At 44.7% G+C, this 27,684-nt stretch overlaps 1 protein-coding gene and 1 long non-coding RNA gene across 12 annotated transcripts in view; one reads left to right on the top strand and one right to left on the bottom strand.

Annotated features, from left to right (window-relative positions):
• LOC134910437 (uncharacterized) overlaps positions 1-21,480 on the top strand; it is a 279,069-nt gene extending 257,589 nt beyond the window's left edge. Inside the window, exons 2-3 of the long non-coding RNA XR_010176195.1 lie at positions 19,896-19,981; positions 20,873-21,480. This is a non-coding gene — a long non-coding RNA (uncharacterized LOC134910437). The remainder of the gene's footprint in view (positions 1-19,895; positions 19,982-20,872) is intronic.
• WDPCP (WD repeat containing planar cell polarity effector) overlaps positions 1-27,684 on the bottom strand; it is an 804,278-nt gene that overhangs the window by 91,449 nt on the left and 685,145 nt on the right. The window lies entirely within an intron of this gene.

The following is a 27,684-nucleotide window of genomic DNA, read 5'->3' as shown; positions in this document are numbered from 1 at the left end:
TCGCCCTGTAAATTACCATGTCAACCCGCAGAATCCAGGTAAGTTCCCAGCCTATAGGTTAACACTGTCGTGGCACCCGAAAACAGGCTATTTATCGTGGATTTCTTATTGAGCCTGAAGGACAAAGGCATAAAAGAAAAATAAAGTCTGCATAAAACATCACTGTAAAACCGTACACAATGTAAAGGAAGATGCTATATAAAACATTTCTGTCAGGATGTGACAAACAGCGACTCTACAAACAAATTCCTCAGGACACAAAATTGTTCATGTTTTCCAGGTCTGCTCACAAAATCACAAGTGAAATAATTAGTTCCACCTGTTGGTCTTTTAAAATGAGCCGGTGAGTAATGAATACACCTGTGTCTTGCTGGAGGGGCCCATCAGGGGCCCGGCCAAGCTCTCTACAGCTCTGTGCTTTGCTAGGTGACCTAGAAAAAGGTGAGCTTGATGGGGCACTGAGGATTGAATTTGAGACACACTGGTATAATATAATAGATATATTTTAATGGCAAAAAAAAACGTGCAAATGTAGAAAGAAAAAAAAAAAAACAGTAAAAGAAATAGGAAACATGAAAGACCTGACCCAAAAACAAAACCTGCACCAATCGCAAAGCAATCCCACAGACAAAACGGGCTCACAAACTTTCATTGAGAAAGAAATATCAGCTCAAACTCATGAGGAAAACAGAGAACTAGAGGACATTTTTAAGCCTACTCAAACACTTTCTACTAAACAAGATCTTTTCCTACAGGAGCAAAGAATACACCAAACGGTTTATTTGAAAGTTGCAGTATTGCAGGCAGATATTAGTTAGCTTTTCACTGGTATACTGCCCTGGGCTGTCTGACTTATGCTGATTTTTGGGGTGCCATGCCCTGCACCTAGATATAGCGCTAGGGACCCCCAATATATACAGAGAGGCTTGGGGGCTTATACATACATTTGCGCAGATATATGTAACCAAGATCTCTGAATTCTAAGATATTGTATGGGATTTAAATCTGGTTACTGTTATTATTCAGGGTGCTGGGGGAAACAAAATGTGTTTTTTTTCCGGTTAAGTAGTCAATACCTGGAAAAGAAATATTGTATCGAAACTCATCTAACCGTTAACTAGACCTTTTGGATGGGAACCACCATACGTTTATCTTCAGAATGGAGTGACTGAACAGCGCGGTGAAGCCCGTGACTTAATCAAGCTATCATTCTGTTTTGAACCCTAATATGCTCATTTCTGGTAAAAACAAACCCCAAACAAAGGTGGAAATGGTACATGCTACTATACAAAAAAAAATTAAGACCAGACTAGAGGAGTTGTTGCCTGAAGAATAGCAAGGCTTTAGCTAGGTCTTTCCTGAAACAAGGTCCAGGACCACCCACATACAGAGGAACTTGAAGTGAGAGTTCATCATGGAGCCCAGCTGGAGCAGGGTTATTTTCCATGACAAATAAGGATGAGTCCTTAAGACCATGTATCTATAGTCAAGAGCTTAAAGAAATGACAATCAAGAAGCTAAAACCACTTTGAGAGGCTTGATCACACCACAGTCTTCACCAAACTGGACTTGCAAGAAGGGGCGGATGGAAAACAATGTTCAAGATGAATGACGGCAATAACAGTACAGAATGATGTCATTCGGCCTGTGTAATACCCAAGCCATCTTTCAAGCATATGTGAATTCTCTCTTTGGGAACCAAATGAAGACATCTGTCCTCATCTTCCTGGATAATATCAGTATTTTCTTCAGCATGCTTGAGACTCCTGGATAAATTACTATTTGCCAAGATGGAAAAGTGTCCCCTCAACCAATGCATAGTGCACTTCCTGGGACACATAATTTCTGCGCCGGGCACATAAATGAAACCAGAGAGTTCTCCACTGTACCTAGGAGGATCAAGACAATCTAGAAGTCATGGGGTTTAGCAACTTCTACAAATATTTTATTAGGAAGTTCTGAAAAAGTTAGCCCAATAACTACTGACTAAAAAAAGAGACTACCATATGCATTGCCCAGACAGGCACAAAAGGATTTTGACACTTTGAAACATCTTTTCACCTCAGCACACATCCCCCAATATCCTGACCCCGGTCAGGCTTATACCGTTGAAGATGATGAAGCTATTCTTTTCCAAATAGATAACAAAGACATCCTTCACTTCTGCACTTTCTTTTTGGTAATGTTCACCTCAGCCAAGGTCAACTGTAGCACGGAAATTAGAAGTTGTTGGCCATCATCATTGCTCTTGCTAACTTTGCAGGGCCCTTTCTAGAGGGGTTCAAATTACAATTTACCAATTCAGAATATTCAATTGACAAAGAGAATGAACTCACGGTAGGCATGAAATTACTCCTACAGAGATTCAACTTCATAATAACATGCCAACCATGATCCAGCAAATGTATGAGGCCAACATACTCTTCTGGTAGTTCTGTCATGAACAAAGCCAATATCCCTCCAAACTTTATTCTTCAGAATTACTGATCCAGATCAAAATGGCAAGGCCCCTTGATGAAGTCTGTATGACGAAACGCGTTGGGCAACCTGGCAGTGACCTTATACCCAGTTAAGTTATAATCTTCTTATCTATTTTTAACGGGTAATATACTTAGAATTGTGTAAATTGTTTTTATCCCATTTTTTTAAAGAGACCTGTTATTAAGATATTTTTATGTGTAAAACCTTATGTGAAAACTTTATTTTATGTGAATAAATTGTATTTATATTTTTTACCTTCATTGTGAGTTTTTAAAAGACACCGTTGGTCGCTATATTCCCCCCTCCCCCCTTTTTATACATTCTCTTATATCGCAGGGAACTACCATCCCTGTCTGGGGGTCAGCTGACACCCTTTTGAATTTTTAGGGAGTGTCTATTTTAAACTTCACTTTTTATGTTATATGTTATTTCTTATTCTTAATAATTGTCAAACACAAGTGGCGCAATAACTCCCCCCTATCCAAAATGGCAAGGCACCTGTAGTCAAGACCTTTGCTCCCCCTTGCTATGAGCTGCAGGTCCTGCAAAGGGAACATGACTCAGGATTGACATGGGCATGGCTTTTCAGCATGAGGAAAATGACAGATCTGATCCAGGATTTTTGGTGGCCGAATGCAAGAATGTGTAAGCTTGCACTACCTGTGTACATGTCAATGTGCCAGGGACTCTATCTTACAGGCTCCTGATGCCCACTTTTCAATTATAATTATTACCTTTTCCGTTAAGCAAACTATGCAAAGAATTGATTTAGAAATGCTAAAAGAAAGAAATCCATAATTCATGTAGTGAGCCTACACTTTATGTTTTCCTTTTCACAGTGGCTACAGACATCAGACAGAAATATTAAAATAATTACTATATTCTATGTACTAATATATGTGCTAATCTCTTCAGTGTTTAATTACAGTATACTAGCTTAAAATTCTAAAATATTTAATAAAATTTATATTTTCTGTAATAGGGGATTTAAAATAACTTTAAAAAGTGCCTATAAGAAGTTGGTTAATAATTTATGTGAATTTTATACAATGAATAATATCACATAAAACAGTTTAAATATTCTACGAAGAAAATTATATAATTAATACAATCGTGGTTCATAATATATAAAAAGATTTGTAAATATTAAAACATTTGGAAGGGAAAATTAACATCTTTTACCAATTGGTCACTAGCCATTTATTTTCAATAATCCCAGTGATAATAGGAGGGGGGAAGGCATCAGACTGAAAGCGCGAATCTTAGCATATTTAATACTCTGTGACTGAACTGGTCACACTTTCTATTAGCCTAATCTTTCAATATAATTTCTGTCTAATCTTCGGTATAATTTCAGACTAATCTTTTAGTATAATACATTTCCATGGGTGAATGAGAAAGACTTTTTTTTTCTTTTTCAAAAGAAACAAACCCTTTCACATTAAACAAATAAATACAATATATGGTATGAATGGGTTTATTACCCTGTTCATTTTATGTATTTAGATGAATGGGTTCAAAATGCCCACCAGGGGATGCCCTAGTGGGTGGACACAACATGGCTAAATTCCTGAGCTAAATCGTCTTTATAATGTACTGTTTGGCAGGGATTCTAAAGCAACTGCGGAGGGAGATCAGATCGTTCCCATGTCTTTGTATGCATTGTCTCTATACAGTTTGGGACAGGGAAGCAGGCTGTGAATCTATAAAGGGACCTACAGCAACTGTGTTCCTTGTCAGCTTCCTGTGAGTCACTAAACCTGCAGTAATGCCACTGCGCCTTTTATTCTAAGCCCTACTGCTTCTGCAAAAGAAACGAAAGAATGGAACCAGCTTAAGCAGGTTACAAAATGAGGGAGCAATGCTCCTCAGATACCGTTCTCTTTTTCTATGGTGGCCTGAGATGCTTTTCTCAAACTGCCCTTTTCGCTGCCAGATACAACCAATTACACTCTCGGGAACAGTACAAAATAATCTAGAAATAAACTAACAGATATAATATTAACCCAATTTGTGCAGGAAAAAATAGTTCATGTTTTGCATACAACTAATCCGACATCCAGGCTTTAAAACAAGAATTATTAAAGAAAGAAAGGAAATACATAACAGGAAACATTTAAGAAATAAAGGTTCATAAGAGAGATAGACAACTACCCTTTAAAAACAAAATAAAAAAAATACTATGAACATTTAATTGTATTAAGGGGTCATGAAGATAACCCAAATGGATTTCTAGAATAAAGCTATAATCTCGTAACAGAGGGCAGGAATTTGAAATGCAACATAAGTAAGCACTTTTATAGAGAATGGGGACAGATCTGTGCAACATATTCTTATCCACTGATGTTTGAATTATAGTAGACTGGAAATAAAAGGATAGAGTGAAGCCTTGCCATCGACACTGGAACGGTACAGGTTAAATACTCCAGTGTGATATAGAGGGAGAGCCTTCAAAGCTTTGTGATGAGCATTACGCATAACTTGCTATAAGATACCAAGGCCTTCCTTAGAGATGCCACATGTTCTCTTTGTGTGCCAAGTTACAATGCACTCAAAGACTCAGAGATGATTAAACAAGGTCATTCTGGGTTGGGCCAAGTTAGATTAAGGAAAGAAAAAAGTGAGCTTCCTTGTCAGCAAAGAGTTTGTTTTGGCGCAAGAAAGCTCAAACTATACATAAAACGTTTGATGGAGCCTTTATGTCAGACGCCTCTTTTGTCCCCAGAATCTTAAATAAAGAGATATTGAGATATATTTGTATAAGAAGACACCTAGCTGTACTTTTTCTTGTGCAAATAATTTTAGGATCTAACATTCTATTTTAAAGTTCTCATCCAACTAAATGGGTGGCAGAACAAATGTGAGCACATCAGCAGAAAGCCTAGCACAGATAAACTATTCGTAGACAAGATCTCACAAAAATAAGCGAGCCCTACAGGTCTACTAGCTGTTGGATATGCTTTTCTTTTTACATGTACTTGTACAGAGCTTTTAATCTAAATGTATAAAACTATTATATAATTTATTATGAGAAAGAATTTATTATACTGTTTATATATAAATATTCCCATACCATGATGTGTAATATAACTGTAGATCGCAAGGATTCAGGCACTCAAAATTCCCTTGCGCAATAGAGTAACTAGTCACTGTGTCCTGCGGCCCAGTATTTTCATCTTCTTTATTCTAACTTTTTAGTTAGAACAACAAAGATTGACAGCAGAGAATATCATACATTGAATAAAACACTGGAAAAGAAAATAGAAAGACATAAATCCTTAACATAAAGAACTTGAGGATATCAGACTTAAGGATATGCTGCACCATGGTAGTTTTTTTTTTTTTATAAGGAGTAGTCAATAGATTTGTGTTACAATATTTAAAGTAGCTTATCGGTTTAATGGAGTAGTGATTTGTAGTCTAGTTTTGTATTTGTGTTTTAGTTGGATGTAAAGTATAAACCAGAGTTTCCCAACCATGGCTCTCAAGGTAAACAGTCCAGGAATTAAGGATATCCATGCTTGAGCCCAGATGGTTAAATCAAAATAAACAAGGCATTAATTATTTCACCTGTGCTCAAGTATAACTATCCTTAAGACCTGGACTGCTAGTGTGCTTTGAGGATCTCGATTGGGAAACAATTGTTACGCACACCAGTGCTAACAGGAGTATACCGGTGTATGAACAGAGAGGGAAGCGAAGCAAACGAACTCACAGACAGTATAACATAACATACACAGGAGGTGATGGAATATCTAATAAACACAAAGTGAACGGAGAAGCCCAAAGGCTCAGGAATTGGGTGTCTCCCTAGTGTCAGGAATGCTCAGATGGAATAGAGCGGACAATGAAGCGATGTGTAGTGATTTAACATGTGGAGCACCTGAAATGATGTTGCTAAGAGCAACAGAAAAAACCCCAAAGGGTTACCAACGGGTGTGGGAATAAACTCCTTGGTCAGAGATAGAAATATAGACACAAGGAGAGTATCCACAATCCTAACCCCCACTTGCAGGGCACAGGTTCAGCTTACTGCCACTAAACTGACACCTGGACGCCCTGCACAGTGAGGGAGGATTAAGCAAGCAGGTCTGAGAGTACAGCCGCAAACCTGCTGGGTTCACAGAATAGCAAAAGAACCCCAGCAGGTCAAACAACTGACTCCAGTCTTACTGCTAGGTCCGGATTGGCAGAATGAAGTACCGAATCCCAAGGCCTATTCGCAGTAAGCAACAAGTAAATACAAAGTCACACAGTACTAGCTAACTCTCTGGAACTGACTAACAAACAAAGATTCAGCAGCATTTGCCTAGCCTGAGAGGATGGTTTATATAGCAGGTGCTGTCCACGCCCCACTCAGACCTCACAGACTGTGAGCACAAAACCAGCGCCGGATTCCCTGCCGTGCACAGAGCCTGTAACCACTACACAGTAAAAACCCGGACCGGAGTATCAGCTGCGCTCAGGTTACTTCGCTAACACTTGCCTCCCGGTTGCCATGGCGACATGGCAGCACAGAGCAGGAGATCCTAACAGTACCCCCCCTCTGACAAGGGGTCAAAGAACCCCTACCACCGGGTTTATCGGGGAACTGCGAGAAGAAAGAGCGTATCAGTCTGGGGGCATGAAGATCACAACTGCGCACCCACGACCACTCCTGGGGGCCATACCCCTTCCAGTGCACCAAAAATGACAGCCGACCCCGAACCATCTTGGAGTCAAGAACCCTTTCAACCACAAACTCCCTCTGACCCCGTATCAGAAGAGAAGGTCTTCCACTGGAAGAAGGATTACTAACCGCCAGTTTTAAAAGGGAACAATGAAATGTTTTATTGATACCCAATGAACGGGGCAGATCTAACTGAAATGCCACCGGATTGATAACCCTGGTGATCTTATAAGGGCCGATGAACCGGGGACAAACTTATGAGATGGCTGTCTCAACTTCAAATTCTTGGTGGACAACCAGACGAAGTCTCCTAATTTGAAGCTGCAGGGTCTTCTCCGCTTATCAAAAACCCTTTTGGTCACTAATGACACAGACACAAGGGCTTTCTTCACTTTCCTCCAAATACCCCTAAGGACCGAAACAACAGAGGAACCACCAGACGTGGAATCCAGGGGGTCAAAAGAATTGGCCTTAGGATGATGCCCATACACACAAAGGAAGGGAGAGATCCCTGTAGCAGAGTGAGCCGCGTTGTTATAGGCAAACTCCGCCATGGACAGATGAGCAACCCAGTCAGTATGACACTTGGAGACATAACACCTGATGAACTGCTCCAAGGACTGGTTCACCCTCTCAGTCTGCCCATTAGACTGTGGATGGTAGCCTGACGACAAGCTCACAGAAATCTGGAGATCAGAACAAAATGCCCTCCAGAATTTGGCCACAAACTGGGATCCACGGTCAGAGACCACATCAAGTGGCAACCCGTGGAGGCGCACAACATGCTGCATAAATAACTCAGACAGGCGTCTGGCCGATGGCAACCCAACCAGTGGAACGAAATGCGCCATCTTCGAAAACCTGTCAACGACAACCCAAATGGCTGTAATCCCCGAGGATTTGGGCAAGTCCACCACAAAATCCATGGAAATGTGGGTCCATGGCTTAGACGGAATAGAGAGTGGATGTAATGGGCCGACAGGAACCCCTCTAGGAGTTTTATTTCGGGCACAAACGTCACATGCCCGAACCCACTGATCCACATCCCTAGCCACCGAGGGCCACCACACCGCCCTAGACAGCAACTCCCGAGTTCTGGCAATACCCGGATGCCCTGCCGACCTCTTGGCATGGAATTCAAGGAACACTCGCTGTCTTAACCTAGGAGGCACAAACAAGAGACCTACCGGAAGGTCTGGAGGAGCCTGCTCCTGTGCTCTAAGGACTAATGACAAGAGGTCCTGGGTAATGCCCACTTTAATATATGATTGGGACACAATGGGCAATGGCTCCTCGGTGGTCTCTTGAACTGGAGCAAAACTCCGCGAGAGCGCATCAGCCTTGATGTTTTTTGACCCAGGGCGATATGTTATCAAAAAATTAAAGCGAGCAAAAAACAAAGCCCATCGTGCCTGCCTGGCATTGAGCCGCTTCGCTGACTCTAAATATGCCAGATTCTTATGGTCGGTGAGAATTGAGACCACAAACTTAGCCCCCTCAAGCCAGTGTCTCCACTCCCCGAGTGCATCCTTTATAGCCAACAATTCCCGGTTACCCACATCATAATTCATCTCGGCAGACGAAAATTTACGGGAAAAGTAAGCACAGGGATGAAGGCGATTAACAGACACCCCCATCTGAGAGAGCACTGCCCCAATACCTATCTCAGAGGCATCCACTTCTACCACAAAAGGACGCTCTGGATCTGGGTGTCGCAGCACCTTGGCCGAGACAAATGCCCTTTTGAGACGGGCAAAGGCCGCTTTGGCCTCACAAGACCAGGGAGCAACATCCGCCCCTTTCTTAGTGAGTGTCACCAAGGGGGCCACTATAGACGAAAATCCAGCGATAAACCGTCTATAAAAATTCACAAAGCCCAGAAAACGCTGAAGCGCCTTCAAACTAGTGGGCTGCACCCAATCCAGGACTGCCTGTACCTTAGAACCCTCCATTTGGAAACCTTCTCAGGAGATAATATACCCTAGAAATGCGATTTGCTGGACTTCAAACTCGCACTTCTCCAGCTTCGCCCCAAGCTGGTGGTCTCTGAGTTTCTGGAGGACTAAGCGTACATGCTTCCGATGTTCCTCCAGGGAATGAGAGAAGATTAGGATGTCATCTAGATAAACAACTAAGAATCTATCCAAATATTCCCTGAGCACATCGTTCATGAATTCCTGGAAGACTGCCGGGGCATTAGAGAGCCCAAAAGGCATCACCAAATATTCATAATGTCCTGAGTGGGTATTAAAGGCAGTCTTCCATTCATCCCCCTCTCTTATTCGGATTAGATTGTAAGCACCGCGTAGGTCAATCTTAGAAAAAATGGTGGCAGTACGAAGCTGGTCAAACAAAACCGAAATGAGAGGCAGTGGGTACGAGTTTTTAATCGTGATACGGTTCAATTCCCTGAAGTCGATGCAGGGTCGCAACGAACCGTCCTTTTTACCCACGAAAAAGAACCCCGACCCAACTGGGGACTGTGCGGGTCTGATAAATCCCTTAGCCAAGTTCTCCTGAATGTACTCTGCCATAGCCTGAGTCTCAGGACGTGACAGGGAGTACAACCTGCTCTTGGGAAGCTTAGCATCCGGCAACAAATCAATGGCACAGTCATAGGGGCGATGGGGAGGTAGTACCTCCGCAACTTTTTTGGAGAACACATCCGCAAAATCTGCATAACATCCTGGCAATCCTGGCAAACTTAGCTGCGAGAGCCTGACTGGAAGGCTCAAGCAACTCCTGAAACAATCACTACCCCAACTAAGAATCTCCCCAGAGACCCAGTCAAATTGAGGGTTATTGGCCCTTAACCAGGGTAACCCCAAAACCAATGGGGCAAAAGAACAGACAGTCACATAAAAATACAATTTTTCAGAGTGTGTGGCTCCAATAAACAAAGGAATTTGGCTGGTGCAGGAGGTAATTTTACCCTGGGACAATGGTTCCCCGTTTAACCCACAGATCTCAATCTCTGATGCCAAAGGTACTGAGGGAACAGAGTGTTCCAGGACGAATTGACGGTCCATGAAAACCCCATCGGCCCCACTGTCAACAAAGGCCTCAGTCTTGACAGTTTGACCGAGGATCTCCAAAGTCACCGGAATGAGAAAAGTCTTTTTAGGAAATTCTGACTTCTGGCCTGACAGGATATTTCCCATCACCCTCAGGCCCTGAAGTTTTCCGGTTTTTCTGGGCATGATACTACAACATGACCTTTATTCCCACAGTACAAACACAAACCCTGCTGTCTCCTCCGCGTCTTCTCACGCGAGGAGAGGTGGGTAGCCCCAATCTGCATAGGCTCCTCGGAATATTCCTCAGAGTCTGAGGTTACCTTGGGAAAAAAGGAAACTGCGGTCTCCCTTTCAAGCCTACGCTCTCTCAGCCGTCTATCCACCCGGATGGATAACTGCATGAGCTGATCTAAGCTATCAGGCGAGGGATATTGTACCAGTTGGTCCTTTATCTGGTCAGAAAGGCCCCTTCGGTACTGGTTTCTCAGGGCTGGGTCATTCCACTGGGTATCATGAGCCAACCTCCGAAACTCCGTACTATAAACCTCAGCTGGCCGTCGCCCTTGCTTAAGAACCGTAATCTGAGCCTCGGCTGAAGCCATCTTGTCAGGGTCATCATACAAAATGCCCAGTGCCGTAAAAAAAGCATCAACACTTTTAAGCGACGGACAGTCAGGCTGTAACCCGTATGCCCAGACCTGTGGCTCTCTTTGTAGCAAGGAAATCACCATGCCCACCCGCTGAATCTCCGACCCAGAAGACTGAGGCCTAAGCCTGAAATATAGCTTACAGCTCTCCTTGAAACAAAAGAACTGCGAGCGATCTCCAGAAAAACGATCCGGGAGATTTACTTTCGGCTCCTTAACCCCTGAACTTGCCGCTGCTGCAGCGGGAGCTCCGCTAGCGGCCTGCAGGGTGTTCATTTTAATGGACATCTCATTAAATTGTCGAGTCAGGACCTGCACCTGATCGACCACCTGTTGCAAAGTATTTTGAGGGGTATGCTCCATATTCCCACAAAATTTCAACAGGAGTAGGGCTGCTGAATATGTTACGCACACCAGTGCTAACAGGAGTATACCGGTGTATGAACAGAGAGGGAAGCGAAGCAAACGAACTCACAGACAGTATAACATAACATACACAGGAGGTGATGGAATATCTAATAAACACAAAGTGAACGGAGAAGCCCAAAGGCTCAGGAATTGGGTGTCTCCCTAGTGTCAGGAATGCTCAGATGGAATAGAGCGGACAATGAAGCGATGTGTAGTGATTTAACATGTGGAGCACCTGAAATGATGTTGCTAAGAGCAACAGAAAAACCCCCAAAGGGTTACCAACGGGTGTGGGAATAAACTCCTTGGTCAGAGATAGAAATATAGACACAAGGAGAGTATCCACAATCCTAACCCCCACTTGCAGGGCACAGGTTCAGCTTACTGCCACTAAACTGACACCTGGACGCCCTGCACAGTGAGGGAGGATTAAGCAAGCAGGTCTGAGAGTACAGCCGCAAACCTGCTGGGTTCACAGAATAGCAAAAGAACCCCAGCAGGTCAAACAACTGACTCCAGTCTTACTGCTAGGTCCGTATTGGCAGAATGAAGTACCGAATCCCAAGGCCTATTCGCAGTAAGCAACAAGTAAATACAAAGTCACACAGTACTAGCTAACTCTCTGGAACTGACTAACAAACAAAGATTCAGCAGCATTTGCCTAGCCTGAGAGGATGGTTTATATAGCAGGTGCTGTCCACGCCCCACTCAGACCTCACAGACTGTGAGCACAAAACCAGCGCCGGATTCCCTGCCGTGCACAGAGCCTGTAACCACTACACAGTAAAAACCCGGACCGGAGTATCAGCTGCGCTCAGGTTACTTCGCTAACACTTGCCTCCCGGTTGCCATGGCGACGTGGCAGCACAGAGCAGGAGATCCTAACAACAATGGTATAGACCTTTTGTAGTGTCATCAAATATAATGGTTGTCATCATATTCTTGTGTAGTAAAGTGTGAGTTACACCTTTGGGAACCTGCTGAGATTATAATAGGGATGGTATCGGGATCACAGCGCTTGGGATGTTGGCAGCCAGAATATCAAAAGCGGCATCCCAACGCACAGAATCCTGACACCTGCTATGTAAGTATTCTAAATATCCCCCCAACCCCCCTAACACTCCCTACCCGCAGCATAACCCCCCCCCTAACCTTCTCACCATAGTGCCTAACAATAACCCTCCCTCCCTCAGCCTAACCCTAACCCTCCCTCTAGTGCCTAAACATAACCCCCCCCCCCACTCCGCAGCCTAACCCTAATAGTCCCCAACATACATCCGATCGGGATGCCAACAGTCGGGATTCCAGCGTCGGCATTGTCATCCATGTTGGGATCCCGGCGTTGGTCTTCTTACCACTGTCGGCATCTTGAATGCCAGTATGCTGACCGGATCCCATTATATTTGCTATTATGAAGCTGTAGAAAATGTGTGTCCTTATGGGAGTTTCTTAGCTAGTTTTTTTATAAAATGTCTGAATTGTTGTTTGTCTTTATGTATCTTTTATATTAATGAATGCTTGTAAATTTAGTTTTGTAGTAGTTTATGGCGTTAATAATGGAGTGTGATTTATACTTAACGGGAGTATAGTTAGGTGCCAGTTGAAATAGTGTATCTCCTGCACTATATTACAAACTGGATGGCAGTGTGTTTTTATCCCATACATTTACATATACAGTAGCATGGAATGGGATTCAAAGTGCACTGGTATCCTCAGGTCACATCAAACTCACATATGTAGATACTTACACCCATATCTAAACAGATCAAGTGTGCTGGATTGTATGTATTTGATTCTTTAATATACAAGGTTTATCAAACGGACAATCGGATAAAAATTTGGATTGCACCTCCAGTGTGTAGAATTTAATAAACTACAAGAATGCGAAAGCCCTCACTCACTCACTCATCACTAATAACCCTTTTCCACCTCTAAAGCACGGGTCGCAGCCAGGAGCCTGACACGGGTGCTACCCAGCTGCGGCCCGTGCTCAGCCCCATTTCCCACTGCGCCACCAACCCGGCATATTGCCGGGTTGGTGACGCTGCTAATGACGCGGCAGGGGCGGCGCGCCCTTTCATAGATTGTGAACGGGAGCAGTGTCGCATTGACGCGGCTTCCATTTACACTGCACAGCTTACCGGGTTGAACGCGTGTTCAACCCGGTAAGCTATCCGGGTAGGATTCCCGGATCACTTGATCCGGGTTGACCCTTTTCCACTAGCAAAAAACACGGGTAAATGCGCGTCCCTGTGCATTTACCCGTGTTTTTTGAGCTAGTGGAAAAGGGGTATAATTCTCTTCCCGATATGTTAGGAAGCTGAAATTTAACATACTGTAGGTATTCTGCAGTTGGGAAATAGGAAAACTACATAATTAGAATTTTAATAAACCTAACCTAAGGGGATTAAAATAAGATTTTAAACCTACCGGTAAATATTTTTCTCCTAGTCCGTAGAGGATGCTGGGGACTCCGTAAGGACCATGGGGATAGACGGGCTCCGCAGGAGACATGGGCACTAAGAAAGAACTATAGGTATGGGTGTGCACTGGCTCCTCCCTCTATGCCCCTCCTCCAGACCTCAGTTAGAGAAACTGTGCCCAGAGGAGACGGACAGTACGAGGAAAAGATTTTAATTAATCTAAGGGCAAGATTCATACCAGCCCACACCATCCACACCGTATAACTTGGGATATACAAACCAGTTAACAGTTTGAAACAACACAGCATCAGTCCGTGACTGAGGAAAACTGTAACATAACCCTTATGTAAGCAAAAACTATATACAAGACCTGCAGTAGTAGTCCGCACCTGGGACGGGCGCCCAGCACCCTTTACGGACTAGGAGAAAAAGATTTACCGGTAGGTTTAAAATCTTATTTTCTCTTACGTCCTAGAGGATGCTGGGGACTCCGTAAGGACCATGGGGATTATACCAAAGCGGGAGAGTGCGGATGACTCTGCAGCACCGATTGAGCAAACATGAGGTCCTCCTCAGCCAGGGTATCAAACGTGTAGAATTTTGCAAAAGTGTTTGAACCCGACCAAGTAGCAGCTCGGCACAGCTGTAATGCCGAGACCCCTCGGGCAGCCGCCCAAGAAGAGCCCACTTTCCTGGTGGAATGGGCCTTTATTGATTTTGGTAACAGCAATCCAGCCGTAGAATGAGCCTGCTGAATCGTGTTACAGATCCAGCGAGCAATAGTCTGCTTGGAAGCAGGAGCGCCAACCTTGTCGGCTGCATACAGGATAAACAGTGCTTCTGTTTTCCTGACCCTAGCCGTTCTGGCCACGTAAATTTTCAAAGCCCTGACCACATCAAGGGACTCGGAATCCTCCAAGTCTCGCATAGCCACAGGCACCACAATAGGTTGGTTCATATGAAAAGACGAAACCACCTTTGGCAAGAATTGAGGACGGGTCCGCAATTCCGTTCTATCCATTTGGAAAACTAAATAGGGGCTTTTATGAGCAAAGCCGCCAACTCTGACACTCGCCTAGCCGAAGCCAAGGCTAACAACATGACCACTTTCCAAGTGAGATATTTTAACTCCACCGTTTTAAGTGGTTCAAACCAGTGCGACTTAAAGAAACTCAACACCACGTTCAGGTCCCAAGGTGCCACTGGAGGTACAAAAGGAGGCTGAATATGCAGCACTCCCTTCACAAAAGTCTGTACTTCTGATAGAGAAGCCAATTCCTTCTGAAAGAAAATGTATAGGGCCGAAATCTGAACCTTAATGGAGCCTAATTTTAGGCCCAAATTCACTCCAGTCTGTAGGAAGTGAAGGAAACGGCCCAGATGGAATTCTTCCGTAGGAGCATTCCTGGCCTCACACCAAGAAACATACTTCCGCCATATACGGTGAGAATGTTTAGCTGTCACGTCCTTCCTAGCCTTTATCAGAGTAGGAATGACCTCATCCGGAATGCCCTTTTCCGCTAGGATCCGGCGTTCAACCGCCATGCCGTCAAACGAAGCCGCGGTAAGTCTTGGAACAGACAGGGCCCCTGTTGTAACAGGTCCTGTCTTAGAGGAAGAGGCCACGGTTCTTCTGTGAGCATTTCCTGTAGATCCGGATACCAGGTCCTTCGTGGCCAATCTGGAACAATGAGAATTGTCCGTACTCCTCTTTTTCTTATTATTTTCAACACCTTGGTTATGAGAGGAAGAGGAGGAAACACATAGACCGACTGGAACACCCACGGTGTCACGAGGGCATCCACTGCCACCGCCTGAGGGTCGCTTGACCTGGCGCAATACCTCTGTCATTTTTTGTTGAGGCAGGACGCCATCATGTCTATCTGGGGCAGTACCCACTGACTTGCAATCTGTGCGAAGACTTCCTGATGAAGTCCCCACTCCCCTGGATGTAGATCGTGTCTGCTGAGGAAGTCTGCTTCCCAGTTGTCCACTCCCGGAATGAACACTGCTGACAGTGCGCTTACATGATTTTCTGCCCAGCGAAGAATCCTGGTGGCTTCCGCCATTGCCACTCTGCTCCTTGTGCTGCCTTGGCGGTTTACATGAGCCACTGCGGTGATGTTGTCTGACTGAATCAGAACCGGTAGGTCGCGAAGCACAGTCTCCGCTTGACGAAGGGCGTTGTATATGGCCCTTAGCTCCAGGACGTTGATGTGAAGACAAGTCTCCTGGCTTGACCAAAGACCTTGGAAGTTTCTTCCCTGTGTGACCGCTACCAAACCTCGGAGGCTCGCGTCCGTTGTTACCAGAATCCAGTCCTGAATGGCGAACCTGCGAACTTCTAGAAGGTGAGCACTCTGTAGCCACCACAGGAGAGACACCCTTGCCCTGGGGGACAGGGTGATCAACTGATGAATCTGTAGATGTGACCTGGACCACTTGTCCAGTAGGTCCCCTTGGAAGGTCCTCACATGGAACCTGCCGAAGGGAATGTCCTCGTAAGATGCCACCATCTTTCCCAGGACTCGAGTGCAGTGATGCACTGACACCTGTTTTGGCTTCAATAGGTCCCTGACCAGAGTCATAAGTTCCTGGGCCTTTTCCATCGGAAGATAAACCCTTTTCTGGTCCGTATCCAGAATCATGCCTAAGAAGGTCAAACGAGTCGTAGGAACTAACTGTGACTTCGGGATATTGAGAATCCAGCCGTGTTGTTGTAACACCTTCAGTGAAAGTGACACGCTGATCAACAACGGTATGGGATAATTGTGACACCCTGCTTGCGCAGGAGCACCATAATTTCCGCCATTACCTTGGTGAAAATCCTCGGGGCCGTGGAAAGCCCAAACGGCAACGTCTGAAATTGGTAATGACAATCCTGTACCGCAAATCTCAGGTACGCCTGATGAGGTGGATATATGGGAACATGAAGGTACGCATCCTTTATGTCCAGGGATACCATAAAATCCCCCCCTTCTAGGCTGGCGATGACCGCTCTGAGCGATTCCATCTTTAACTTGAACCTTTTCAAGTATAGGTTCAAGGATTTTAAATATAAAATGGGTCTGACCGAACCGTCCGGTTTCGGGACTACAAATAGGGTTGAGTAATACCCCCTCCCTTGTTGAAGCAGGGGAACTTTGACCACCACCTGTTGAAGACACAATTTGTGAATTGCATTTAAAACTATCTCCCTTTCTGGGGGAGAAGCTGGTAGGGCCGATTTGAAAAACCGTCGAGGAGGCACCTCTTCGAATTCCAGCTTGTAACCCTGGGAAACAATTTCTATTGCCCAGGGATCCACCTGTGAGTGAACCCAGATGTGGCTGAAAAGTCGAAGACGTGCCCCCACTGGGGCGGACTCCATAAGCGGAGCTCCAGCGTCATGCGGTGGATTTTGTAGAGGCCGGGGAGGACTTCTGCTCCTGGGAACTAGCTGTGGTTGGCTGCTTTTTTCCTCTGCCCTTACCTCTAGCAAGAAAGGACGATCCTCGTACTCTCTTGTTTTTATTTGACCGAAAGGACTGCATTTGATAATGTGGCGCTTTCTTCGGCTGTGAGGGAATATAAGGCAAAAAATTTGATTTACCTGCCGTAGCTGTGGAGACCAGGTCCGAGAGACCTTCCCCAAACAATTCCTCACCCTTGTAAGGTAAAACCTCCATATGCCTCTTTGAGTCGGCATCACCTGTCCATTGCCGGGTCCATAGGACTCGTCTAGCAGAAATCGACATAGCATTGACTCTAGAACCCAGTAGGCCAATGTCTCTTTGAGCGTCCCTCATATATAAGACAGCATCTTTAATATGACCCAGGGTCAATAAAATGGTATCCTTATCCAGGGTATCCAATTCCGCCGATAAGGTATCCGTCCACGCTGCTACAGCGCTACAAACCCAAGCCGACGCTATCGCCGGTCTGAGTAAGGTACCAGAGTGTGTGTAAATGGACTTTAAGGTAGCCTCCTGCTTGCGATCAGCAGGATCCCTGAGGGTAGCCGTATCTTGGGATGGCAGTGCTACCTTTTTGGATAAGCGTGTCAACGCTTTGTCCACCCTTGGGGAGGATTCCCACCGTATCCTGTCCGTAGCCGGGAAAGGATACGCCATAAGAATCCTTTTGGGAATCTGCAGTTTCCTGTCTGGAGATTCCCACGCCTTTTCAAATAACTCGTTCAGCTCATGAGAAGGGGTAAAGGTTACCTCAAGTTTCTTTTCCTTATACATATGTACCCTCGTGTCAGGGACAGGGGGTTCCTCTGTGATATGCAAAACATCCTTTATTGCAATAATCATATATTGAATACTTTTAGCCAATTTTGGCTGTAACTTTGCATCATCGTAGTCGACACTGGAGTCAGAATCCGTGTCGGTATTAGTGTCTACTATTTGGGATAGTGGGCGCTTTTGAGACCCCGAGGGTCCCTGCGACATAGGGGCAGGGAGGGCCTGACTCTCTGCATAATTCCTGGACTCAGCTTTATCCAACCTTTTGTGCAATAAATTCACATTAGCACTTTAAACATTCCACATATCCACCCAGTCAGGTGTCGGTGTTGCTGACGGAGACACCACATTCATTTGCTCCACCTCCTCGCTAGGAAAGCCTTCTACCTCAGACATGCAGACACACGCGTACCGACACACCACACACTCAGGGAATCCTCTTATCTGAAGACAGTTCCCCCACAAGGCCCTTTGGAGAGAAGTTCCCCCACAAGGCCCTTTGGAGAGACAGAGAGAGAGTATGCCAGCACACACCCAGCGCTAATGACCCAGGAAAAAAAACACAATATGTTTACCCAGATAGCGCTGTTAGAATGTATTTGCGCCAAATTATGTGCCCCCCCCTTCTTTAAAACCCTCTTTCACCGTGGTAAGCAGGGGAGAGTCCGGGGAGCTTCCTCTCAGCGGTGTGCTGTGGAGAAAATGGTGCTGGTGAGTGCTAAGGAACAAGCTCCGCCCCCTCAGCGGCGGGCTTCGGTCCCGCTGAAAAATTCAAAAAACTGGCGGGGGATCTCTTTTATATACAGTGCCCATCCTGTATATATACTTATTGTCAGATTTGGAGGTCCTTATTGCTGCCCAGGGCGCCCCCCCCTGCGCCCTGCACCCTTACAGTGACTGCCGTGTGTGTGCTGTGTGGGAGCAATGGCGCACAGCGTTACCGCTGTGCGTTACCTCTATGAAGATCTGAAGTCTTCTGCCGCCTCTGAAGTCTTCTTTCTTCACATACTCACCCGGCTTCTATCGTCCAGCTCTGCAAGGAGGACGGCGGCGCGGCTCTGGGACGAACGGCGAGGGTGAGACCTGCGTTCCATTCCCTCTGGAGCTAATGGTGTCCTGTAGCCTAAGAAACAGAGCCTAACATTAAAGTAGGTCTGTTTCTCTCCCCTCAGTCCCTCGATGCAGGGAGTCTGTTGCCAGCAGGCTCCCTGAAAATAAAAAACCTAACAAAATACTTTCTTTCCAGGAAACTCAGGAGAGCTCCCTGTAATGCACCCAGTCTCCTCTGGGCACAGTAATCAACTGAGGTCTGGAGGAGGGGCATAGAGGGAGGAGCCAGTGCACACCCATACCTAAAGTTCTTTCTTAGTGCCCATGTCTCCTGCGGAGCCCGTCCATCCCCATGGTCCTTACGGAGTCCCCAGCATCCTCTAGGACGTAAGAGAAAAGGGGGTTGACATAATGACTTAATTACCGATGCGTGGCTTGCGTTGCGTAAATGATAACACCGAAACGGACAATCGGATCAAAAGTTGGATTGCACCTCCAGTGTGTAGAATTGAATAAACTACAAAAATTGTCCTGTCCCTTTTTACCGTATCTGCTACGGGGTGTTCCAGGGTAACGCCAAGAACCATGGAATAATATTTACTTACATTAAGACATCTCAAATTTACAGCTCTATAGATTTACCTAATTTTTAACACTCATTTATATTTACAACCATGAAAAGCAGAAACTCCCATGTGAGGTAGAACAGCTAGTATTATATGGAAAGATAATTATTGAAGATTGCTAATGCAAATACATATTACATTAAATGAAATGACATCTTGAATGCAATATTTCTTTATTTTTAAACATGGCTGTCAATGCAGTATTTTGAGCAAATATGGCAAAGGACCTTTACTTGTGGATGATTTGTTAATATGTCATTATAAATACTTTTTCAGTTCCAATTTCAGTTCAAAACTTTAGTCCAACCTGGCTCTGTCAACTAAACCACCCCTTTTATATTGAAGGTGATGCGTCTGCTCCTTGTTCACGCTTCTAATGTAACCTCTATCTTCAGACCCAGACTCAACTGTGAAAGCCAGCCTTTAGTAAGGTAACACTGACTGATAATTATTTATATTGAGATATTTGACTAATGTTAGTTGCTGATGTGTGTGTGTGTGTGTGTGTGTGTGTGTGTGTGTGTGTGTGTGTGTGTGTGTGTGTGTGTGTGTGTGTGTGTGTGTGTGTGTGTGTGTAAATGTCACATGTAGCCTATCGGAGCTTCAAATACAGATATTGTTACTGGTAAAATACAGTAATCCTGTGTTAAGCAGCTTCTGGATTTTTATTTTAAAAATCTAATCATAAATACATATTTTCTTAGCTTTGTATAATTGCTGTAAAGTGACTGTAACATGCAATAGTCTACATCTGATACTAGGCACAGGCCCATCCATGACTTGGCAACACCCCTTCTGGCAACACGCACTTGGCTTATTTGGTGAACTTTCCGCCTCTGGGATAAAGGTCGTTTATCAGTCTAATCACAACTGTCCTCAACAAAGCAGCTGGAATGGAGACTTTCTGTCCTATAAGTATACAAAATTACTGACAGTAGAGGAACATAATCTGTCAAACTTTTACACAGCTTGGAAAGCCATAGTACAAAATAGCTCATAAGGCCGAAATGGTATTTGTACTGGATATGCCACTACCCTTCTTCTGGAACTAAGGGGCAAGAACTAGTTGTAGCAACAGCCTAGATGTTGCTACATGTATTTCTTAGTACTTTTATTTTTTTGTTAATTTTTAAGATTTTACCGAGTGTTTGCAGGGCTGAGCCGCCGCTGCAGCGGGTCCGCTGACTAGGTTTAGCCCTGCAAACACTCGGTAAAATCTTGGATACCCCGCACAATCTTCACTGCAAGTCCTTTCTACAAAGATTTCACCAAAAGAGCTTAAACATTAAATAAACTTGTTTAACCCTCTTTTTTCTTTTCAGGTAATGCGTCCATTATAGGTATTGTTACCTGGACTGGAACTGGTCAGGGCCAGCTCTACCATTAGGCAACTTTAGGCGGCCACCTTGTGGCGCCGGCTCTTGGAGGGCGCCACTGAATTCATCTAGCAAAAAACTGAAGGATGTCACTGTATGCAGCCTCCTACTTTTACACTGCGCTGGCTGCTACTGTGGGTATAATCAGTTGCAGCTGCTGCAATCAGACTGTAGTGCCTCAGCACTTCCTCCGTGCTGACACGTGGAACATCAAGTCGGGTTAAGGCACATAAGAACCGGGTGTAACTATGGCTCTCAAGGGGTGCCCCCATGGCTGTTCATCATAGTCCTGATGCACCTCCTCCAGGCCTCTGGATCCCAGCTCTCCAGCAGCAAGCAGCACCTGACTACATGTCCGCACCCAGCAGCGTTGCTGTAATGCTGCTGCAGCCTGTAAGAGGAACCATGCAAATTATGAGGGAAAACAAGGAAACAACTTTTTAGTAAGTAACCCTTAGGAGTTTCTGCAGGACTACAGACAGTACAGATCTTACAGCACATTGAGTGGTTTGCTCTTGTAAACAGCACAATAGGTAAAACCCAGGCACTGGGGAACAATACAGTACATATGGAGGAGAGGGGGGGGGGTCAGCAATGAACTTCCACATGGGAGTATGGAACACAATAAGAAGCATACAGATAGATATATATATATGGTTGGATGGATGTATACACATACAATTAAATATCCCCACCAGACCCTAAAACGTGACACTGGCCTCTGTGTCCTATACAATTCCTAACATACCAGCTAGCATGTATACATAGGAAGAAAGAATGGTTGTCACATAAGGATTTGAAAGTGAAACCCCAACCCTTCTAGTGGCCACCTGCATCTCTCTCAGAGAGGTGGGGTGGGGATTTGCAGGTTAAGGGGCGGTAGGCTTAAGCTTTGTCTAGGGTGCAGAGAGATCTTCCACCGGCCCTGGAACCAGTGTAGCTGGAGTTGTCAACTGGACTGGAACTGGTGACACTGGAGTTGCTAACACTGGACTGGAATTGGTGACACTGGAGTTGCTAACTGGACTGGAACTGGTGATGCTGGGGTTGCTAACTGGACTGGAACTGGTGACGCTGGAGTTGCTAACTGGACTGGAACCAGTGACACTAGAGTTGCTAACTGGAATGGAACTGGTGACAATGGAGTTGTTAACCGCACTGGAGCGAGTGACACTGCTGACGTACTGGTGTACGCTGCACTCTCCTCCCCACACACACACACACACACACACACACACACACACACACACACACACACACACACACAAGCAGCAGCCAGAGCAGGGGAAGTGGTGAACAGCAATGTGGGGGCATATCTGGCACTGTGGGGGCATGTGTGTACCTGGCACTGTGGAGGCATATCTGGCACTGTGGGAGCATGTGTGTACCTGGCACTGTGGGGGCATACCTGGCACTGTGGGGGCATATCTGGCACTGTGGGGGCATGTGTGTACCTGGCACTGTGGAGGCATATCTGGCACTGTGGGAGCATGTGTGTACCTGGCACTGTGGGGGCATACCTGGCACTGTGGAGGCATATCTGGCACTGTGGGAGCATGTGTGTACCTGGCACTGTGGAGGCATATCTGGCACTGTGGGGGCATGTGTGTATCTGGCAATGTGGGGGCATATTTGTATCTGGCGCTGTGGGAGCATGTGTGTATCTGGCACTGTGGGGACATATCTGGCACTGGTGGGGCATGTGTGTATCTGGCACTGTGGGGGCATATCTGGCACTGTGGGGGCATAAGTGTATCTGGCACTGTGGGGGCATAAGTGTATCTGGCACTGTGGGGGGGTATATCTGGAACTGTGGGGCATATTTGTATCTGGCACTGTGGGGGCATGTGTGTATCTGGCACTGTGGGGGCATATCTGGCACTGTGGGGGCATAAGTGTATTTGGCACTGTGGGGGGGGGTATATCTGGAACTGTGGGGCATATTTGTATCTGGTACTGTAGGGGCATATTTGTATCTGGCACTGTTGGGGCATATCTAGCACTGTGGGGGCATATGTGTATCTGGCATTGTGGGTGCATATCTGGCACTGTGGGGGCATATGTATATCTGGCACTGTGGGGGCATATAGATATCTGTCAGTGTGGGGGAATATCTGGCACCATGAGGGCATATGTGTATCTGGCACTGTGTGTGCATATTTGTATCTGGCACTGTGGGGGCATAACTGGCAGTCTGTGGGCATATCTGGCACTATGGGGGCATATGTGTATATGGCACTGCACTATTGGGGTCATATGTGTATATGGCCCCCATATGTGTGGCATGTGGCCACACCAATTTTTTGGCACACGCGTTCAGCACGCACACAGTACACTAAGAGGTTTTTTCTGCTTGCACCACTGAAATGGACACAGATCTTGCTGCGGATGCAACGATCTGCGTCCATCTCTGAATGAGGTCCAGTGTATTATGGTGACAGCAAAGCTGAACAAGGACACATCTGTATACTTAGTACAGGTTGAGTATCCCTTATCCAAAATACTTGGGACCAGAAGTATTTTGGATATCGGATTTTTCCGTAGTTTGGAATAGTTGCATACCATAATGAGATATCATGGTGATGGGACCCAAGTCTAAGCACAGAATACATTTATGTTTCCTATACACCTTATACACACAGCCTGAAGGTCATTTAATACAATATGTTTAATAACTTTGTGCATTAAGCAAAGTGTGTGTACATTCACACAATTCATTTATGTTTCATATACACCTTATACACACAGCCTGAAGGTCATTTAATACAATATTTTTAATAACTTTGTGTATTAAACAAAGTTTGTGTACATTGAGCCATCAGAAAACAAAGGTTTCACTATCTCAGTCTCACTCAAAAAAATTCCGTATTTCGGAATATTTGGATATGGGATACTCAACCTGTATAATATTAGTGACAATTCTATGAAGCTGGTAGCTCTGAACAGGCTCCTTCATATATCAGCTTTTATAAAGAAATAATAAGAACTACAAATAAGAACTGAAATTACATTTCTGACACAGGATTGTTTGATTTTATAATTCTGCGCAACAGATGCAGGCAGATACTTGCAATGACAATTATACAGCAAAGCTCCCTTATACACGTATTTTAATTTGAAAATTGTAGTTGGTTCAATTATCTTGCATGTTGGGAATAGCAACACTGTTGGCCAAAGCAATGATCTATGAGAACATGTGTCACATCCTTCTGCATCGTGTTTTCCTCTCACACACCGGTCAATGTTATATCATGTCGTTTACCAACCCATAAACCATTTTGAATAGCACATTAATACTTGATATATTAAAAATACTAGTGCAGTTTCATGTGTGGGTGCTAATTCTAACTCAAAAGGAAAAAAATAGGTAAAGATATATCTCACTGATAAAGATGCACTTTTTTTTCCAATATTGGAGTTGCGCTAATTATTGCTACACAAATATTCTACAATTTTCATTATCATTTGACCACAGGATTGCTCCACTGTACTATTGAGTATGGCCAATAACTTATATTGCTGCATGAAATTTTAGTATTAGAATTGTGAATTATTTCCAAAATCATTAATATATAGAACGAAAAAAAGTTCCTGCGTGACTATGCATAAAGGTGTGTACACACAGTGAGATCCTTGCTATGGCCGATTTTGACTACGCTATTTCCCTTGAACTCCCCGGAGCCCAGCACCACCGATTTTGACTAACTTTTCTTGAGATATGGACTATGTGTGCTTAAGATTTTGGCTTATGTGAGATTTTGGCTTATGTGAGATGTCATTGACATGTGAGATGAACTAGATAGTACACCGATCTAGCAAGGATTGACTTGCCTGCACAGTCTATCTTTTCTTGCAATGCCGACCTGGCGGGACCGCGTATCGGGATCGAATCGGGATTGCAAGGTGACTTTCACCTTGTCAAAGTCAGAAAAATATCCCTATACACGCTGCCATATTTGCACCTCACGCTGGTCCGCGCTGCGCATGCGTGCGCTTTCCCGTGATAGCGCATACCCGCTGATGCGTGCACCCGCTCGCATCGGTATGCGTATTTACGGTAAGGAGTATGTAGTCGTAGCGTGCGACCCAATCGTTACATATTTCCACAATTAATGTAGTTTGTAGACCATGGTCCCTTTGACAGATTCTGAAAGTTTGGTTAATATGGAATGTCCCTGAACGGAGGAATCCCTCTTTGTATTGTGCTAAGGGTCTAACAGGAATCATACAGCAGTGTTTGGTACCCATCGGAAGAGTATTTAATTAACAATATTCCGGTGTTGGTTTGGAGCGTATTAATCGCTCGTGCGGATAGTTATGGACATAAGAAGTTTATGTCCATTACTATTATTTACTCTTACTCAGGTATGCGGCGGGAAACCTAGTTTCCCACCCACCTGAGCTGTTTGAAATCATCACAGCCCACCTGTATGAATCACCCTATGACCTTTTGTTATAATGCGAAGCCGAATTCCTGCGTCCAATGGACAATGAGGTTGTAGGGACCATTAGATTGCATTGTGTGAGTAGCATAAAAGACGGGCCTGTGGCATCCAGCTTTCACTTCTCATCAAACGGTTCTCATTGCTGATAATCGGGAAGCTGGATGTCCAGAGGCGCATGCGATCATACCCTTTGTGCGTAAGTTTTTCTCCATAATCATATTGTCTTACTGTGAGCCAATCTCTCTCTCTCCGTCTCTCTCTCTCTCTCTCTCCCTTCTCTTTCTCTCGTATCTCCCATTGACTAGTATTGTATTGTATTAGATCAGCATAGTATTGTATTGTATTTCTTGTATAGTTATTCGGTTAGGAAGTCTCTGTTATATTGTAGTGTATCATTTGTACTGTGATTCTTTTTGCAAGTATAATAGTTATAATACAGATAATAGGCTTTGGACCCTAAACCAGTATCTGTGTATTTCCTATAGTTTTAAGTGTTCACTTGAGCGTCGGTGACGCTCAAGCAGCTTTGTAGTTAGTCAGGTTACACAAGGTTGCACTTACACCCTGTATTCACATTAAGGTATTCTGTGTATTTCATTGATAAAAGGTTTAGACATAAAGGTATAGCGTTGTGAGCGTCTGCGCCGCTGGTGATCTCCTCGTGGTCTCGAGCGTCCGCTACGCCATAGCGAATCATTACTCTAGTCATCACCAATAACGTGCTGTCCTGTGATCACTGGGCCGTGAGCGAACGTGACGCTTGAGCGTCTCGCCTACGGCTAAGCGATCGTTACGCAACTAGCGTACCCTTACGGTACTTCTTAAGTAAACAGCGTACTGTGTTCTTAGACTTCATTAAGGGTTGTTTATACGACAAAGGAATTTAACATTGTCAATTGGGGGACTCGTCCTGTCCTTCTCATATCTGCACTAGGTAGATCAGCAGACATTATCCTCCAGCAAAGGGTGGGAGGTTGTCTCGCAGTGCTGACGGGATAAGCGTCTGCTTCACTTAGATAAAGAGTGCTGAAGGAATCCGGGAACCGGAAGTAAGAACAAAACGCTTGTGTCTTTTAAAACTGTTTATTTCTCTTCTGTCTTGCGTATACACGCACGCATACATATATATCTGCATTTCTTTTTCAATTTCGTATATCACTATTCCTGTTTGCCAATTTTTATAGTTGATAGAAAGTACTAAAAGAGACTTGCTGTTATTTCATAGTTTAAGAATAGAGGTAATAGTTAAAAGTGTAGACAAACACACAGGTTTGCCTGGGAGATAAGGCAAAGCCAGTGGGGTACGCGGTAGATGATCAGGGATCGTTTACATTGATAAAAGAAATTGTGTTACGGTGGATCTTTTGTTTTGCGTACACGTGTCTCTAACAAAGACTAGCGTACGCAATCCAAAGGCAGACGCACGCAGCGTACATTACGCAACGTAGCGTCCGGTTACGCCCACGTAGCTCAAGTTGTGAAAAGGCGATAAGTAACGCGACGCGGTAAATACGCAAATCTATTTTTGGAAAATTTGAAATTTAGTTTAACAGATCCTGCTCCTAATTGGTAACACAGCTGGGCTAAAGAAAATTTCTGCGCAGAAATAGATATAGAAACGAAAGTGTACATGTGTTGAGTGAGTGTGTTTTTATTACATAAGTTTATATAACTTAGAGGTTGAACCAAAAAGAAATCGGGTAGGACATACGTGTAAGTGACATATACGGTGGCTAAGGAGGCATCCTTGGTTAAATAAAATATGAGCATTAGAGTATAGCGGACCAGTATACAAGACCAGGAGGTCAGACCAGGAGGTCGTACAGAACAAGACCAGGAGGTCATAAGGAGACAAAGAAGGTCCGCTATAAAGGTACAAGAAGCACAACCCCGGGGGTTGGTGCTAAAACCCATATAGGCCATTGGAAGCTCTGGCTGAAGGAATCCGCAGCCGCAATTTTCGATTCCATTGATCTCTCAGTACATAACAGGTAGTGCTTATGTACTGAACGATTGTACCGCACGTAATTGTGTGCAGTAGTTAGTAATCTGACCTAATACCATTAGAGTAAAGTGGTCACAAACGCTATTTGTACATTCTGACGTGATTTGTGTAATTTTTTTATTTTTAAAGGGAAGTTCGCTGGTCACTCAGGAACTATCTAACAACCCCACCTTTACTGGAAAGAGTAAGTGTCCTGCGGGTAACCCTCATATGTTCCAGTAAACAGAAGGTTTCTGGTAGGGCCCTGTATCGAGTACGCCAGCACCATATCGGTGTGATCAGGTCGTATTGGTCGAGGTGGGCGAGTG

This window comes from Pseudophryne corroboree, chromosome 4 (genome assembly GCF_028390025.1).
Source record: "Pseudophryne corroboree isolate aPseCor3 chromosome 4, aPseCor3.hap2, whole genome shotgun sequence".
Lineage (NCBI taxonomy): Eukaryota > Metazoa > Chordata > Amphibia > Anura > Myobatrachidae > Pseudophryne > Pseudophryne corroboree.
Note: the sequence above shows the minus strand (reverse complement) of the source record. Positions and strands in the feature narration are given on the sequence as shown.